Genomic DNA, 16,284 nt, shown 5'->3' with positions numbered 1-16,284 from the left:
ATAGAATTTTTAAACCTGTTGAAATCACCATAAGAAGGGAACTACGGTAGAAAGGAGAAAAATAGAGGGGATGAACCAATTTGGGATATAAAACAATATACATGGAAATGTCACAAGGAAACTCCTTGTATAGCTATCTTAAACAAAAATGCCTTTTAAAAAAAAACAGAACAGGAAGGCAACAAGTCCAGTCTGGGGTTGGTACCAGTGGAAGGTGGGAAGATATAAGGAAAGGGTGTAGGAAGGTGAATGTAGTGGAAGTATTATGTACTCATGTATGAAAATGGAAAAATGAGTCATGTTGAAACTATTCCAGGAATGGGGAAGATGGGGATAAAGAAGAAAAATGGAGGAGGTGAATTAAACTGATATACTGTAAGAACATTTGTAAATGTCACAATGTAACTCAGTACAGTAATAATATAATTAAAAAAGTAGTGGGTGTGAGGTGATATTTCTCTATGACTCATGATGTTGAGTATTTTCTCATGTGTTTATGGGCTATTTGTATATCTTCTTTGGAGAAATGTCTATTCAAGTCCTTTGCCCATTTTTGCATCAGTTTTCTTCTAATTGAGAGAAAAGTTTTAAATGTAAAAAAGAAGAGGAAGGGCCACTATTATTTAGGAATAATTGGCTATTTTAATTCAAAAATACATTTACTACTGCTGCTAATAATGAAATGGTAATAGTGACAAGCTGACATTTAGTGAACACTGTCATGTGCCAGACTGAGCATCTTCTGTAGGTTAACTCATTTTGACTTTTGCCTAATTTGAGTCAAGGATTTTAGAGCTGAAAGTCCTGAATGTAACACTGAATAATTGCTGGACACTGAAGAAGCTGCACTGCCATTCCAAGGAATGGATGAGAGAACAGGGAGCCCAGCTCAGCCAGGCCAGTTTTTTGTTCCTAGAGAGGGTAAACCACTTCACAATGAGACCTAGGTTTTCAAGAAATGAAAGACAAATTATTTCTGAAAAATTTCACATATAAGCAGCAGCTGTAATAGAATGTCAGAGTTTGGAGGATATTTGAGGCTATGGTGGAGCTGACTTCAGGAGAGGAGGCAGCACTCACATTTCATACAGGCCTCTATGTCAATTCTTTCACAAGTTTCCCTGTAATCCACACCACAATTTTACCAGGAAGAAGTAATTATCACCCTTATGGATGTGACGAGGCTGAGAGTCACATGATCAATAAATTGTCCAGGATTTGTAGTTGGCATCTATCTACAAATTCCATGTTTTTTGCTTTATAAGTTGCCTCATTTTTGTGAGTATAAATGTGTGTATTGCATGAAAAGATGGAATAACCCAAATGTATAAAGAAAAATCAACCACACAGGAATTATTATTTTAATGTATTTCTGTGTTTTTCAAATGCATATTACGGTAGGCAGAGTAATGGTTCCTAAAGCTGTCATGTCCTAATTTCTAACTGTACAGTAAAGGGACTTTGCAGATGGAATTAAGGTTAAGAACCAACAGCAATGAGATGTTGATGATTGTCCAGGTGGACCTAAGGCAAGCATAAGATAGTTAGGAGTGGAGGAGGGAGAAGAAAAGCCAGTCAGCACTGGCAGAAGAGGCCAGAGAGATTCCAAGCATAAGAATGACTTACTTGCCACTGCTGGCTTGGAGATAAAGGAGAACAGGAACCAAGATATGGCCTCTGGAAGTTGAGAAAGGGACCTCAGTCCTTCATCTGCACCACTTTAGCAGTGTGAATAAACTCATGTTGTTTTAAGTTGCTAAACTTGTGATAATTTGTTATGGCAGTCATACATATTATTAATACTATTCATACCTATATTACAAAAGCCTCATTAGACACTATGATGGACTGAACTGTGGGCTCCATATTCATTAGTTGAAGCTGTAATCCACAGCAACTCAGCATGTGACTGTATTTGGAGATGGGGCATAAAGAGGGGATCAAGTTAAAATAGGCCTTTAGGGTTGGCCATAACCCAATCATATTGGTGTGGTTATTAGAAGAGGAAACTAGATACACAGAGGATAAGGGATGCATATACACAGAGAAAAGACCACGTGAAGATGTAGTTGAAGACAGAGTCTGTAAGCCAAGGAGAGAGGCCTCAGGAGAAACCAAGCCTGCTGACAACTTGGTCTAAGATTGCCAGCCCAAAGAACCATGAGGAAAGAGGGTCTGTTGTTAAAGTTATCCAGTCTGTGGTACTTTGTTATTCTGGCCTGAGCTAATACAGAAACCTTGGTTGAAGCTCATAAACTGTTTATTTTGAAAATTGGCAAGTAAGGGGAAATAATTAATCCCTTTTCTTGGCTTTACTATATTACTTGTACTAATGCATAACCAAATAGTATAGGAAGAGACATTTCTTTCTATAAAATCATTCCAGCACATAAAAGAACAATGAATTATGGAGTCCTAATGGAATTGAAAAAATCTAGTCACTTAGCATTCATGGCTTCTAACATCATGAAAAGAAAGACATTGTATGCGTTTTGATGGAGAACACATTACCTATGAAGTGGTCCTGTCAAAAACATTGAGCTGGAATCTGGATCCAAATACCAAGTTAACAGGAAACAGAAAGAACAGGAGCACATTAAATTATACCGCTGCAAGGTATATAGCCTGTGGTAGTCTATAGGACAACAATGTAGTTCTTGAAAATAATTTGCAAGGGAATTAAAAAGAAAAAGATGGATGGGAGTTTATAGTTTGAAGAAAAATCCTAAAAGAGCATATTTAAAAACTCAGCCACAGGCCAATGTAAACTATTATGCTCAGGTATGTTCTAGGGGATTAAAATATAAAGAAAGTAAAGAGCGGGGAGTGTAGCTTAGTGGTAGAGTAGTTGCTTAGCATGCTCAAGGCCTTGGGTTCCAATGGGCTCCATCTCCAGCACTGGGGAAAGAAGAGGTAAGGACATGGCCATCCTAAATGTTAGGACAGTGGCTACTTCTAAAGAGAGTGAGGGGCAGGAACCACATCTGGAAGAAGTGAGCATGTGGGGTTCTTTTTAATTTGGTGAGTTTTTGCTATATCCTAGCCTAGGTATAGGCTACAAAGTGTTTGCCTTATGATCTCGTATTAAGGTGTGCATTTGCTTTGTGCTATATTTAGCAATAAAAGGTGAATTTAAAATATGAAATTTAGAGGATTTTGTGTGAATGTTTGGTACATTCACACATAGAGAAACGTGAGTTCTAAGACATCTGCCCTGTGTTACTGTTATGAATTACCAAAGACGAACTGCTTTATAAATAAAAGATGTTTATTTAACTCACAGTTTTGGAGGCTAGAAGTCCACAACATTATGCAGGCACTGGAAAGTCCTCCCTACCCCCACAGGCTATATCATACTACAATGGGAGTGTAAGTATGTCTTTTTTTCTGTATGGTCTCTCAACATCTCCTTATAAAGCCATTGGGGTTCAATCATTGGAGATCCACTCCAAGGACCCAATCCAAACACAACAGTGGGATTAAATTTCTACTCTTTTAATATCATTCACACAAGACTGTGGGGATCAAACTCCTGTCTCTCTGTGTGTGTGTGTGTGTGTGTGTGTGTGTGTGTGTGTGTGTGGTGGGGGAGCTGTCAAATCATATTCAAACCATATCCTGGGTCCAGCAGCACAAGGGAGCAAAGCGTATTCTTGTTAAATGGGTTTCTTACAGCTTTGAGCTGTAAGAGAGTGTGTGTGTAGAAATGGGCAAGGAGAAATCAGTAGGAAAGGGTTGTAAATGCAACAGCTTGAGACATCTAATATTACTTATTTGCAAGTTAGAAACATCTCTGTGGATACAGTGAGGATGGGTTGGGTGGCGTGCAATGGGAGAGTGTTGCAGTAACTCAGATGTGGGGTGGTAGCCATGTCTTTGGTTAGGGTTGTGGAAGTGGAGACCAGAGAAGACCCCTTGGTGGTAACATCTATAAACAGTGGGAGTTGGGGAGGTTAACATTTGTTAGGCTAGCTATAGAGATTTGGGGAATTGGTTAGGGTGGCACTAAAAGGGGAGGGGGGAAGTGGGTGAGTGAGTAGGGGAAGTGGTGTGGGGGCTGCTGGGTTTTGTGGCCCTTGTGTGTGTATTTCTGTTGTTGTAGGGTGTTTGTGTCAGGGATTGCAGGGTGTTGGGGTTGTGTAAGGATGTTATAGTAGGTTAGTCAGCAGGTGTTGAGTGTGTAGGAGGGAAGGGTAGTCTGGTAACTGGTTGGGGGAGAATGGGAGGGGAAGGTGAGGGCAGGGAGAGAGAGTGGATGAGAAGGGGCAGAAAGAATAGTTGGGAAGGAGAACAATGAATTTTATCATAGGAGAAGGAGGGAAAGTGAAGGGGGTGAGAATACGGATGAGAAAACAGTGATGGTAAAGTTGATAGTACAGAAAGAAAATAGGAATAAAAATAAAAAACCCACAATAATATAACAAAAAAAAAAACAAAAACAATTTTAAAAAACACCAGGTTCAAGAACAATAGAATTTCAGTCTTAGTTTAAGTTTTGGAGTTACTCCTCTAGCATCCAGTCCTGGTACTGGCATATAAGCAGAAGCTCTGACATCATCTCACCAGGTGGTTGGCTTGTGAGTAGTATTTTGTTCTTCTGTCTACCTGTTTAATTGAAATTGTGAGATGTAGTAGGTTTGCCAGATCATGCAGGGTGGTCGGAGTTATGGTTTTCCCCAGCTGATAGCTGTATTACCCTTCAGCCTCAGCTGTTTGGTCAGTTCCTCCCCCAGTGAGATAGGGCAGTTCAATCTTGAATGCTGCCCTCTGGTTCAGGAGATCAGTTCTGTGATCTACTACCTGCCCTGCTTTGGAGGTGGCTTATTGCTGTGTTTGTTTAGTTCTTTGCCCAACCCCCTTTCTCTAGTGCAGGTTCGGCATGCCACCCGCCCTCTCCGCTGTCTGTGCTAGATTACAGTTCACTGTTTTTCAGTTTTGGGGCAGTTCATCTCTCTGGCTCAGGAGATCATCTCTGTGATCGACTCCCTGCCCTGCTTTGGGGAGGGGTTTATCACATGCCTGCTGTCAGCCTTCTCTGCCTTTCCTGTGTTCATTTACTCAGAGTTGGGCATTAAGTTTAGCTCCTTGCTCTGCCCCCTTTCTCTGGTGCAGGTTCAGTGTTCCACCTGCCTCCTTCACTGTCCCTGTTTGATTACAGTTTGCTGATTATCTTCCAGTTTTGTTTGGGGGGTGGTCAGTCTGCCCAGGGGTTATGCTGGTTTATGTTCCTGGGAGTGGTTAGGGGATTCCTGCATGGTGCCTGGTGTTCATCTGTTTGTTATGTCAATTGATATGCAGGCAGATTTGGAGCTGGCAGTGGTGGAGAGAAATGGGAGCAAATTTTCTCAGTACAGTGTGGTTTGGGGAGGTTTTCCATGGGCTAGGGGTTCAGGATGTTGAAAATTTGATTCTGGTTGATGCTTTATTTTTGCTTAATGGAGGAAGGAGAAGAGAGCCAGAGAACAGTATCCAAAACTGAACTGCCCCGCAAAACTGAAAAATACACACAAGGGCCACAAAACCCAGCAGTCCACACACCACTTCTCCTACTCACCCTTCCCTCTTCCCACTTCCCCTTTTGATGCCACCCTAACCAATTCTCCAAATCTCTATAGCTAGCCTAACAAATGTTAACCTCCCCAACTTCCACTGTTTATAGATGTTACCACCAAGGGGTCTTCTATATAATATATAAACAACTGGTCAGGTTTTTTTTTCTTTTTTTTTAAGTACTCTCTCATGCTTTATTTTTTTTTTCATTTTTCTTTTATTATTCATATGTGCATACAAGGCTTGGTTCATTTCTCCCCCCTGCCCCCACCCCCTCCCTTACCACCCACTCCACCCCCTCCCGCTCCCCCCCCTCAATACCCAGCAGAAACTATTTTGCCCTTATCTCTAATTTTGTTGTAGAGAGAGTATAAGCAATAATAGGAAGGAACAAGGGTTTTTGCTGGTTGAGATAAGGATAGCTATACAGGGCATTGACTCACATTGATTTCCTGTGCATGGGTGTTACCTTCTAGGTTAATTCTTTTTGATCTAACCTTTTCTGTAGTTCCTGGTCCCCTTTTCCTATTGGCCTCAGTTGCTTTAAGGTATCTGCTTTAGTTTCTCTGCATTAAGGGCAACAAATGCTAGCTAGTTTTTTAGGTGTCTTACCTATTCTCACCCCTCCCTTGTGTGCTCTCGCTTTTATCATGTGCTCATAGTCCAATCCCCTTGTTGTGTTTGCCCTTGATCTAATGTCCACATATGAGGGAGAACATACGATTTTTGGTCTTTTGGACCAGGCTAACCTCACTCAGAATGATGTTCTCCAGTTCCATCCATTTACCAGCGAATGATAACATTTCGTTCTTCTTCATGGCTTCATAGAATTCCATTGTGTATAGATACCACATTTTCTTAATCCATTCATCTGTGCTGGGGCATCTTGGCTGTTTCCATAACTTGGCTATTGTGAGTAGTGCCGCAATAAACATGGATGTGCAGGTGCCTCTGGAGTAACAGTCTTTTGGGTATATCCCCAAGAGTGGTATTGCTGGATCAAATGGTAGATCGATGTCCAGCTTTTTAAGTAGCCTCCAAATTTTTTTCCAGAGTGGTTGTACTAGTCTACATTCCCACCAACAGTGTAAGAGGGTTCGTTTTTCCCCGCATCCTTGCCAACACCTGTTGGTGGTGGTGTTGCTGATGATGGCTATTCTAACAGGGGTGAGGTGGAATCTTAGCGTGGTTTTAATTTACATTTCCTTTATTGCTAGAGATGGTGAGCATTTTTTCATGTGTTTTCTGGCCATTTGAATTTCTTCTTTTGAGAAAGTTCTGTTTAGTTCACATGCCTATTTCTTTATTGGTTCATTAGTTTTGGGAGAATTTAGTTTTTTAAGTTCCCTGTATATTCTGGTTATCAGTCCTTTGTCTGATGTATAATTGGCAAATATTTTCTCCCACTCTGTGAGTTTTCTCTTCAGTTTAGAGACCATTTCTTTTGATGAACAGAAGCTTTTTAGTTTTATGAGGTCCCATTTATCTATGCTATCTCTTAGTTGCTGTGCTGCTGGGGTTTCATTGAGAAAGTTCTTACCTATACCTACTAGCTCCAGAGTATTTCCTATTCTTTCTTGTATCAACTTAAGAGTTTGGGGTCTGATATTAAGATCCTTGATCCATTTTGAGTTAATCTTGGTATAGGGTGATATACATGGATGTAGTTTCAACAACTGGTCAGGTTTTGAACCTGTGAATTAGTTATTGCAAAATTATACTTCCAGACTAGGGACAGAAATAGCACACCAACCTAGCTAACAACCAAGACAGCCACAACACAAAAATTAAATCAAGGGAAAGAAAACAGGGTACTAAAACCACCAACTAGCCTATCAAGAACATAATTGCACAGTACCAAGTGGAACAATGGGAAGAAGGAGGGATGGAAACCATTCTCCTCAAAAAAATAATTTAATACAGGATTCAGAGGGAAATGAAGAAAATGGATACCCACTTCCTGACCCAAACAAAACAATATGATAAGTGACACTTTGGAACCCATCAATGCCCATAAAAACACCCTCAGAGAAGAAATCTTGAAAGAAATCACTGAGAATTTAATGGAGAAGATGCTAGATGTGGTTAACCAAAATGTACAAGATGCACTCAAGAAATTTCAAGCCACCAAAAGAACATGAGAAGACACAGAAACAAATAAATGAACTCAGAGGCACCCTAAATAAACACCAAAGTGAAACTGAATACTATAAATAGAGAGATAAATGAATTAAAGATGAAAATAAAAAATATTAAAGGGGAAGTAACCCAAGATATGGAGAACCTAAGAAAAAGGAATCAAGCAGAAACACAAAACACAGTGGAAGGCCCCTCCAGCAGACTACAACAAGTGGAAGACAGAATCTCAGAGCTCAAAGATAAAATAGAAATTAAAGAAAAAACAGAAGAAATGTTAGTCAAACACCACAAGAGATGCAAAAGAAATATGCAAGAACTCAGCGACTCCATCAAAAGATCAAACCTGAAAATCATGTACATTGAAGAAGGAGAAGAGGTGAAAGCCAAAGGGATATGTAAAATATTCAATAAAATAATAACAGAAAATTTCCCAAATCTCGAGAAAGTTTCACCCATTCAGGTACAGGAAGCCTCCAGGACACCAAACAGACTTGACCAAAATAGAACCTACCCATAGCATATTATCATTAAAACAACAAGCACAGAGAATAGAGAAAGAATACTGACGGCTATAAGAGAGTAAAAACAAATAATATATAAAGGTAAACCAATCAAATCACAGCAGATTTTTCAACAGAAAACTTAAAAGCAAGAAGGGCATGTCGTGAGGTTTTTTGGGCCTGAATGAAAATAACTTCAACCCCAGAATACTCTATCCAGCAAAACTATCATTCAAAATAGATGGAGCAATAAAAATCTTCCATGATAAGCAGAAACTAAAACAATATATGACCACCAAGCCAACACTATAAAAAGATTCTCCAAGATATTCTGCACACAGAAGATGAAAGCAAACAAAATTGCAAGAGGACAGGTAGTATCAAACCACAGGAGAAGAAAAGACAAGGAATCAGAGAGTAACATTGATTCAGCTGCACACATTCAAGCCCTTAAACAACAAAAACAACTAAATGGCAGGAATCACCACATACCTATCAATATTAACACTGAATGTCAACAGACTCATTCCCCATCAAAAGACACCATTTGCCAAACTGGATTAAAAAGGAAGACCCATAATCTGTGTTTACAAGAGACCCATCTCCTTGACAGAAACAAACACTGGCTTATGGTAAAGGCATATTTACAAAGCCAGTAGCCCCTGAAAACAGGCAGTAGTAGCAATACTTATGTCAGACAAAGTAGACTTCAAACTTACATCGATCAAACAAGATAAAGAAAGATACTTCATATTAATAAAAGGGAAAATACACCAAAACAAAATAACAGTTATCAACCTATATGCACCAATGTCAGTGCACCCAATTTCATCAAACATACTCTAAAGGACTTAAAAGCACATATTGACTCCAACACAGTGCTAGTGGGGGACTTTAATACCCCCCATCACCAATAGATAAATCATCCAAACAAAAAATCAATAAATTCTAGAATGAAATCACACCATAGATCAAATGGACCTAACTGATGTCTACAGAATATTTCTCCAACATCTGCACAATATACATTCTTCTCAGCAGCCCATGGAACTTTCTCTAAAACTGATCATATCTTAGGGCACAAAGTAAACCTCAGCACATATAAGAAAATAGAAATAATCCCCTGCACTCTATCTGATCACAATGCATTAAAACTAGAACTCAACAACAAAAACAACAGCAGAAAATACACAAACAATTGGAGGCTGAATAACACATTGCACAATGATCAGTGGGTCATAGATGAAATAAAAGAGGAAATTAAAAGATTTCTGGAAGTAAAGGAAAATGAAAACACAATCTACCAGCACGTATGGGACACAGCAAAGGCAGTCCTAAAAGAAAAGTTTATAGCCATGAGTGCATATATTAAAAGGACAGAAAGATCTCAAATAAATGCCTTATCTCAAACTCATAGAAAAATAAGAACAAGCAAAACCCAAATCAAGCAGAAGAAGAGAAATAATAAAAATAAGGGCCGAAATTAATGAAATAGAAACAAACAAAAAAAAGCATACAAAGAATCAACAAAACAAAAAGCTGGTTCTTTGAAAAAATAAACAAGATTGACAACCTCCTAGCAAATCTCACTAAAATTAGGAGGAAAAAGACCCAAATCAGTAAAATCAGAAACATAAAAGGGGAGATAACAACAACACCAAGGAAATCCAGGGAATCATCAGAGAGTAACTTGAGAACCTATATTCCAATAAATTTGAAAATGTTGAAGAAAGGGACAAATTTCTGGATACTTACGACCATCCAAAACTGAACCAAGGGGATATTAACCACCTCTACAGATCTATAACATGAAATGAAATTGAAGCAGCCATAAAGAGTCTCCCAAAAAAGAAAAGTCTGGGACCTGCTGAATTCTCTGCTGAATTCTTTTTTTTTTTATTCATATGTGCATACAAGGCTTGGTTCATTTCTCCCCCCTGCCCCCACCCCCTCCCTTACCACCCCCTCAATACCCAGTCTCTGCTGAATTCTATCAGATCTTTAAGAAGTAATACCAATGCTTCTTAAACTGTTCCACAAAACAGAAAGGGAAGGAACACTGCCTAACTCATTCTATGAAGCCAGTATTACACTCATCCCAAAACCAGACAAAGAGACATGCAGAAAAGGAGAATGATAGGTCAATCTCCTTAATGAACATAGATTCAAAAATCCTCAATAAAATAATGGCAAACCAAATCCAAGAACATATCAGAAAGATCATTCACCATGACCAAGCTGGCTTCATCCCAGGGATGCAGGGGTGGTATGACATATGCAAATCAATACATTTAATACAGCACATCAATAGAAGCAAAGACAAAAACCACTTGATCATCTCAATAGATGCAGAAAAATCCTTTGATAAGATCCAACACCACTTCATGATAAAAGTTCTAAGAAAACTAGGAATAGAAAGAATGTACCTCAACATTATAAAGGCTGTATATGACAAACCTACAGCCAACATCATACTTAATGGAGAAAAACTGAAACCATTTCCCTTAAAATCAGGAACGAGACAAGGGAGCCCACTGTGCCCACTCCTATTCAACCGAGTCCCGGAATTCCTAGCCAGAGCAATAAGACAATAAGAAGTAATAAAATGAATACAAATAGGTAAAGAAACTGTCCAGGTATCCCTACTTATAGATGACATGATCCTATACCTCAAAGACCCAAAAAAAACCTCTATCCCAAACCTCCTAGAGACCATAAACAACTTCAGCAAAGTAGCAGGATACACAATCAACTTACAAAAATCAGTAGCCTTTCTATACACCAACAAGGAACAAATTGAGAAAGCATATAGGAAAACAATTCCATTTACAATAACCTCAAAAAAATCAAATACCTTGGAGTAAACTTAACAAAAGATGTGAATGACCTCTATAAGGAGAACTACAAGCCCCTGGGGAAAGAGATTGATGAATAATACAGAAGATGGAAAAATTTCCTGTGCTCATGGATTGGTAGAGTCAACACAGTAAAAATGGCTATACTACCAAAAACAATCTACATGTTCAACACAATTCCCATCAAAATCCTAATGATATTCCTCACAGAGATTGAAAAATCTACCCTAAAGTTCATTTGGAAACATAAGAGACTGTGAATAGCCAAAGCAATACTCAGGAAAAAGAGCAATTCTGGAGGTATCACAAAACCCAACTTCAAACTGTATTACAGAGCCATAGTAATAAAAACAGCATGGTACTGGCACAAAAACAGACATGAAGACCAGTGGAACGGAATAGAGGACCCAAATATGAATCCACACAGTTATGCCCACCTTATTTTTGACAAAGGAGCCAAAAACATACGATGGAGAATAGACAGCCTCTTCAACAAATGTTTTTGGGAAAAGTGGTTATCTGCCAGCAGAAAACTAAAACCAGATCCATGCTTATCACCCTGTACTAGTACCAACTCAAAGTGGATTAAGGACCTTAATATCAGACCTGAAACTGTGAAGGTAGTACAGGAAAGAGTAGGGAATACTCTGGAAGCAATAGGTATAGGCAAGGACTTCCTCAGTAGAACTCCAGCAGCTAAGAGAAAGGATGGACAAATGGGTCTACATGAAATTAAAAAGCTTCTGCTTTTAATTCTTTTAACAAAAGAAATGGTCTCTTAACTGAAGAGACCACCCACAGAGTGGGAGAAATTATTTGCTGGCTATACATCAGATAAGGGACTGATAACCAGAATATACAAGGAGCTCAAAAAACTAAACTCCCCCTAATCAATGAACCAATAAACAAGAAGGCAACTGAACTAAACAGAACTTTTTCAAAAGAAGAAATCCAAATGGCCAAAAAACACATGAAAAAATGCTCACCATTCCTGGCCATAAAGGAAATGCAAATCAAAACCACACTAAGATTCCACCTCACTCCTGTTAGAATAGCTATCATCAAAAATACCACCAACAAATGTTGGTGAGGATGTGGGGAAAAGGAACCCTCATATACTGCTGGTGGGAATGTAAGCTAGTACAGCTACTTGGGAAAACAATATGGAGGCACTGTAAAAAACTAAACATAGATCTGCCATATGATCCAACAATCCCACTCCTGGGGATATACCCAAAGGAATGTGACTCAGGTTACTCCAGAGGCACCTGCACACCTATGTTTATTGCAGCAGTACTCACAATAGCCAAGCTATGGAAACAGCCACGATACCCCACTACGACAAATGGGTTAAGAAAGTGTGTTATTTAACTTCATGATAAAAGTGCTAAGAAAACTAGGAATAAAAGGAAAGTACCTCAACATTGTAAAGTTATATGTGACAAACCTACAGCCAACATCATAATTAACGGTGAAAAACTGAAGCCATTTCCCCTAAAATCAGGAACGAGACAACGGTCCCCACTATCCCCACTCCTTTTCAACATAGTACTGGAATTCCTAGCCAGAGCAATTAGGCAAGAAGAAGAAATAAAAGGGATACAAATAGGTAAAGAAACTGTCAAAATATACCTATTTGCAGGTTATATGATCCAATACCTTAAAGACCAAAAAAACTCTACCCAAAAACTCTTAGACACCATAAACAGGTATAGCAAGGAGGTAGGATACAAAATCACCTTGCAAAAATCATTAGCTTTTCTATACACCAACAATGAACAAACTGAGAAGGAATACATGGAAACAATTCCATTTACAATAGCCTCAAAAAAAAAAATCAAATACCTAGGAGTAAACTTAACAGAAGATATGAATGACTTCTACAAGGAGAACTACAAACCCCTGAAGAAAGAGATTGAGGAAGACTACAGAAGATGGAAAGATCTCCTGTGCTCATGGATTGGAACAATCAACATAGTAAAAATGGCTATAGTACCAAAAGCAATCTACATGTTTAATGCATTTCCCATCAAAATCCCAATTTCTTGGAAACACAAGAGACCGCGAATAGCCACAGCAATACTCAGCAAAAAGAGCAATGCTGGAGGTATCACAATACCTGACTTCAAACTATATTACAAAGCAATAACAATAAAAACAGCATGGTACTGGCACAAAAACAGACATGAAGACCAGTGGAACAGAATAGAATACCCAGATACGAATCCACACAACTATACCCACCTTATTTTTGACAAAGGAGCCAAAAATATACGATGGAGAATAGATAGCCTCTTCAACAAGAAACTAAAACTAGATCCATGTCTATCACCCTGTACTAGTATCAACTCAAAATGGATCAAGGACCTTTTTTTTGTTTTGTTTTGTTTTGTTTTTAAATTTTATTTTTTTTATTCATATGTGCATACAATGCTTGGGTCATTTCTCCCCCCTGCCCCCACCCCCTCCCTTACCACCCACCCTGCCCCCTCCCTCTCCACCCCCACCCCCTCGCTACCTGGCAGAAACTATTTTGCCCTTATCTCTAATTTTGTTGAAGAGAGAGTATAAGCAATAATAGGAAGGAACAAGGGTTTTTGCTAGTTGAGATAAGGATAGCTATATAGGGAGTTGACTCACATTGATTTCCAGTGCATGTGTGTTACCTTCTAGGTTAATTCTTTTTGATCTAACCTTTTCTCTAGTTCCTGGTCCCCTTCTCCTATTGGTCTCAGTTGCTTTTAAGGTATCTGCTTTAGTTTCTCTGCATTGAGGGCAACAAATGCTAGCTAATTTTTTAAGTGTCTTACCTATCTTCATATCTCCCTTCTGTGCACTCGCTTTTATCTTGTAATCAAAGTTCAATCCCCTTGTTGTGTTAGCCCTTGATCTAATGTCCACATATGAGGGAGAACATACGATTTCTGGTCTTTTGGGCCAGGCTAACCTCACTCAGAATGATGTTCTCCAATTCCATCCATTTACCTGTGAATGATAACATTTCGTTCTTCTTCTTGGCTGCATAAAATTCCATTGTGTATAGATACCACATTTTCTTGATACATTCATCAGTAGTGGGGCATCTTGGCTGTTTCCATAACTTGGCTATTGTGAATAGTGCTGCAATAAACATGGGTGTGCAGGTGCCTCTGCAGTAACCTGTGTCACAGTTGGATCAAGGACCTTAATATCAGACTTGAAACTCTGAAGTTAGTACAGGAAGGAGCAGGAAACACTCTGGAACTAATAGGTATAGGCAAGGACTTCCTCAATGGACCCCAGCAGGCCAGCAACTAAGAGAAAGAATGGACAAATGGGACTTCATAAAATTAAAAAGCTTCTGCACCACAAAAGAAATGGTCTCTAAACTAAAGAGACTACCCACAGAGTGGGAGAAAATACTTGTTAGCTACACATCAGACAAAGGACTGATAACCAGAATATACAGGGAACTTAAGAAACTATAAACTCTCCCAAAATCAATGAACCAATTAAGAAATGGGCAACTGAACTAAATAGAACTTTCTCAAAAGGAGAAATTCAAATGGCCAAAAAACCCATGAAAAAATGCTCACCATCTCTAGCCATAAAGGAAATGCAAATCAAAACCACACTAAGATTCTACCTCACCTGTTAGAATAGCCATCATCAAAAACACCACCAACAACATGTGCTGGCGAGGATGTTGGGGGAAAGGAACCCTTGTACATTACTGGTGGGAATGCAAGCTGGTGCAACCACTCTGGAAAAAAATTTGGAAGCTTCTTAAAAATCTAAACATAGATCTGCCATATGATCCAGCAATCCCACCCCTGAGGGTATACCTGAAGGAATGCGACACAGGTTACTCAAAAGGCACCTGCCATGTTTACTGCAGTGCTGCTCACAATAGCCAAGTTATGGAAACAACCAAGATGCCCCACTACTGACGAATACATCAGAAAATGTGCTATTTATACACACTGGAATTCTACTCAGCCATGAAGAAGAATGAAATCTTATCATTCGCAAGTAAATGGATGGAACTGGAGAACATCATTCTGAGCAAGGTTAGCCAGACTCAGAAGACCAAAAATTGTATGTTCTCCCTCATTTGCAGACTTTAGATCTAGGACAAATACAGCAATGTTGTAGGACTTGGGTTACATGACAAGGGGAGAACATAAACGGGAGGTAGGGGGTTAGATAGAAAACCCAAAACATGAAAACATTTGATGTCCCCACTCTAGAGGAATTAATACAGAAACCTTAAAGTGACAGAGGTCAACACAAGAAGGGGATCAGGAACCAGTGTAAAGATCAGTTAGAGATGAATCAACCTGGGTTGTAACACACTTGTACATGAAAGCAATGCGAGGAATCTCTCTGTATAGCTGTCCTTATCTCAACTAGCAAAAATGCTGTCTTTCTTATTATTCTTATTTCTACTCTTCAACGGGACTGGAGAAAAACGCAGAACAGGTTCTGCCTGGAAGGGAGAGGGGAGGAGGGAAGAAGATGGGGGTGGGGGCAGGAGGGAGAAATGACCCAAACAATGTATGCACATGTGAATAAATGAATAATAATAAAAAAAGATGAGCATAATAAGTGTTATAATTACACTTGAGAGATATATACTGCTTCTACAAAAAAAAAAGAAATGTGTATTTAGATACAATGGAATTTTATTCAGCCATAAAGAGGAACGAAATTTTGTCATTCGCATGTAAATGGATGGAACTGGAGAACATCATCTTAAGTGAAGTTAGCTAGGCTAAAAAGGCCAAAATTCATATGTTCTTCCTCATATGTGGATTATAGACCTAAAACAATTGAAGTAATATTTGACATGCTAAGGGGAGAATGTATACAGGAAGAATAGGAAAGGTAAGGAAACCTAAAACTTGAAAGTGCTTGACGTGCCCACTGTAGAGGAGCTAATAAAGTAATCTTAAATTGACAGAGGCCACTACGGGAAGGTGACCGGGAAGTAGTGAACAGCTCTGGTAGAGATGAACCAATGTGGGTTGTAATACACATTTGCATGGAAGCAATGCTAGGAATCTCTGTATAGATATCTTTATCTCAAACTAGCAAAATGGTATGTCTTTTTTATTATCTCTTATGTTTTCTCTTCAACAAAATTGGAGAAGAGGGCAGAGCAGGTTCTGCTTAGAAGTGAGGGGGGTGAGGGAGGAGGGAGAGAGGGGCAGGGGGTAGAGATGGCCCAAACAATGTATACACATATGAATAAATGTGTA

At 39.1% G+C, this 16,284-nt stretch overlaps 1 protein-coding gene and 1 long non-coding RNA gene across 6 annotated transcripts in view; one reads left to right on the top strand and one right to left on the bottom strand.

Annotated features, from left to right (window-relative positions):
* The window catches only part of LOC109678892 (uncharacterized), a 243,798-nt gene that overhangs the window by 98,319 nt on the left and 129,195 nt on the right, over window positions 1-16,284 (top strand). Inside the window, exon 1 of one of the 5 annotated variants that reach the window (XR_012439864.1) lies at window positions 1,801-3,369. The exons of the other annotated variants lie outside the window; for them this stretch is intronic. This is a non-coding gene — a long non-coding RNA (uncharacterized lncRNA). Of the gene's footprint in view, window positions 1-1,800; window positions 3,370-16,284 lie in introns of those variants that run through there. 5 annotated transcript variants of the gene reach the window in all.
* Sult1c2 (sulfotransferase family 1C member 2) overlaps window positions 1-16,284 on the bottom strand; it is a 33,464-nt gene that overhangs the window by 15,970 nt on the left and 1,210 nt on the right. The gene's annotated exons all lie outside the window — the stretch shown is intronic.

This window comes from Castor canadensis, chromosome 12 (genome assembly GCF_047511655.1).
Source record: "Castor canadensis chromosome 12, mCasCan1.hap1v2, whole genome shotgun sequence".
Taxonomy (NCBI): Eukaryota; Metazoa; Chordata; class Mammalia; order Rodentia; family Castoridae; genus Castor; species Castor canadensis.
Note: the sequence above shows the minus strand (reverse complement) of the source record. Positions and strands in the feature narration are given on the sequence as shown.